We start from the raw sequence: 3,398 nt of genomic DNA, 5'->3' as shown, positions 1-3,398 counted from the left end.
TTTGAGTACAACCGACTCAATGTGTTCAATAAGTAACAGGACTAACCATGGGCTGAAAGCAGTGATGAGCTCAAACATGTACAATCCAAATACAGAATTTAACAGTACAAAGATGTAGACATGCTTTTAAGTTTAATATTTTAAGTTCAACACAGATAAAAATATGGCAAGTGTGACTGATATGAGGAATGTTACATCTCTATATCTACATGTCAATTATGCATGCCATCTATAATGCACACATTAATAAAGTCATATGCATACTCTTAGAGTATTTAATCTCAATCAGCACACTCGGTCACTCAGTCCTCCCAGTCATTTAGTCTTACCAGTCACTCAGTACTCTTAATTACTCGGTACTCGTGCTTGGCACTCATACTCAGTAGGTGCCTGCGCCCATTACTGGTATGTTAGACTCCGGAGGGGGGGATCCTACCCAAGTGCTAATATAAGCCAATCATGGCGTTAATCAATAAAGCCTGCTGCGACGTACAACCCGATCCCATAAATATCACTCACAATTAGGCCCTTGGCATCACTTAGTTATCAAACTCTGTAGTCTTTCGGGCTCACAAATCTCATAACAATCAGCCCAAACAATGATAATATGATGTAACAATAATCACAACAAAGACTCAGATATGATATACAAAGGATACATGTGACTGAGTACATGATTGCAAATTAGCAAATAATTCAACAACAAACGACCTATGTGGGTCCCATAGTACCAGCACATGGCCTAAACATGATTTCTAACATGAATCACAACTCAATTCCTCTAACACATGGAAAGTACACGAATAATAACAAGATTAGATGACTACACAGTTCCATGGAATCGACCGAGACATAATTTCCATAGTGCACGCCCACAAGCCCGTCACATAGCATGTGCGTCACCTCAACACCAACAGCATAACACGTAATTCAGGGGTTCATACCATTAAAACCATGTTTAGAAGTGTTACTTACCTCAAACCGTACAAATCCATACTCCAGCAAGCTCTTACCTTACAAATCGGCCTCCGAAAGACTCAAATCTAGCCACAAACAACTAAATACAATCAAAAAAAGCTATATGAATCAATTCCATATGATAAAACTATGTTCTTTAACAGAAGTCAAAAAGTCAACTCAAAAGTCAAACCCAGGCCTATGTCTTGGAATCTGACAAAATTGACAAAATCCGAACACCCCTTCAACCACGAGTCTAACCATACCAAAATTATCAAATTCTGACACCAAATCATCACTCAAATCTCTAATTATTGCTCTCTAATACATGGGTCAAAATTTCCCAAATTTTCACCTCAAAAACACCAAATATATGGGGGAAATTCAATGGGTATTCAATATAAATAGATAAAAACGACCAAAAGTTGCTTACCTCTCAAAATCTAGCTAAAACCCTTTCAAAAATTCCCTTAATCCTAGCTCCCAAAGTCCAAAAATAAATAAATGATGAAACCATTCGAATTTAAGTCACTGCCAGGGCATTTCGCTTCTGCGGCCCATTTAGCCACTTCTGTCGTACCACTTTTGTGGTTAAAAAGCCGCTCCTGTGGAATTATGCTCAACCCCTACCTGCCGTTTCTGTGGCCAAGGGCTTGCACCTGCGAGACCGTACCTGCGGCCCCGCGTCCACATCTGTTCGCCTAGGGCCAATTTCAAATCTCCGCAAATGTGACCAACTTCCGCTTTTGCGGACTTGTAGATGCGCTCCTCCCTCTGCGCCTGCGATACTTCCTTAGCCTAACCAACCTCGCTTCTATGCCACTCCATCCACACTTACTGCATCGCACCTACGACCAATCACGTCGCAGGTGCAATCACACCAGAAGGCCCCTAACTTTAGCAATGCTTCAAGTCCCATTTTTGACCCGTTAACCACCCGAAATCCACCCGAGGCCCCCGGGACCTCAACCAAACATACCAAAACACCATATGAACTTAGTCGAGACCTCAATCACATCAAATAACATCAAAACATGAATCACACCCCAATTCAAGCCTAATAAAACTAATGGATTTCAAACTCCTACAATCGATATCGAAACCTATCAAACGAAATCCGATCGACCCCAAAATTTTCACACAAGTCATAAATGACACCACCGATCTTTTCCATCTTCCAGAACTAAAATCCGAGCCCGATAACCTAAAAGTCACCTCTCGATCAAACTTCTCAACTCTCCAAACTTCAACTTTCCCAACGTTCATCAATTAATGCCAAAATCATCTACGGACCTCCAAATCAATATCTGGACACACTCCTTAGTCCAAAATTACCATACGGAGCTATCGAACCCATCAAAACTCCATCCTAGAGTCATTTACATATAAGTCAACATCCGATTAACTCTTTAAACTTAGGCTTCCAATGTAGGGATTAAGTGTCCCAACTCAATCCGAAACATCCTCGAAACCAAACCAACCCCCCGGCAAGTCACATAACAATAAATGAGCATAAAATAAGCAATAAATGGGGGAACATGGCTATAATACCTAAAGCGACCGACCGGGTTGTTACATCTTTCCTCTCTTAAACAGAAGTTCGTCCTCGGATAGGTCTAGAATCATACTTGGAGCACAAAATAGGGATGGTATCTGCTCCGCATCTCCCACTCGGTCTCCCAAGAAGCCTATTCGACTGGCTGCCCTCTCCACTGCACTTTCACTGAAGCTATATTCTTTGACCTTAACTTCCGAACCTGCCGATCCAAAATGGCCACCGGCTCCACATCATAAGTCAAATCCCCATCTAACTAAACCGCGCTGAAGTCCGAAACATGATATGGATCGCCCAAAATACTTTTGGAGCATGGAAATATGAAACACTGGATGAACACTCAATAGACTAGGTGACAATGCAAGCTTGTAAGCCAACTTTCCAATCCTTTTAAGCACCGCAATAGGCCCAATATACCGAGGGATCAGCTTTCCATTTTTTTCCAAACCTCATAACACCCTTCATGGGCGAAAATCTGAGCAATACCTTCTCTCCACCATGTAGGCAACATCACGAACCTTCCGATCGATGTAACTCTTCTGTCTAGACTGTGCCGTGTGAAACCGATCCTTAATCAACTTAACCTTGTCCAAAGCATCCTGAACCAAGTCAGCACCTAATAGCCTAGCCTCTCAAGGATCAAACCAATCAACTAGAGACCGACACCATCTGCCATACAAAGCCTCATACGGAGCCATCTAAATGCTCGATTTGTACCTGTTGTTGTAGGCAAACTCTGCAAGCGGCAAGAAGCCAAAAATCTTATTTTCTTCAAATTTTTACGTAAAAACTTTCTAAAAAGAGACACAAAATGCGCACGCAAATAAAAAAATATCAGATAAAGCTAATAAAGGTCTCAGAACATGAAAATAAGGGCTAATACTCA

This window comes from Nicotiana tabacum, chromosome 8 (genome assembly GCF_000715075.1).
Source record: "Nicotiana tabacum cultivar K326 chromosome 8, ASM71507v2, whole genome shotgun sequence".
Lineage (NCBI taxonomy): Eukaryota > Viridiplantae > Streptophyta > Magnoliopsida > Solanales > Solanaceae > Nicotiana > Nicotiana tabacum.
The sequence above is the reverse complement of the archived record's forward strand: the minus strand, read 5'-3'. Positions refer to the sequence as shown.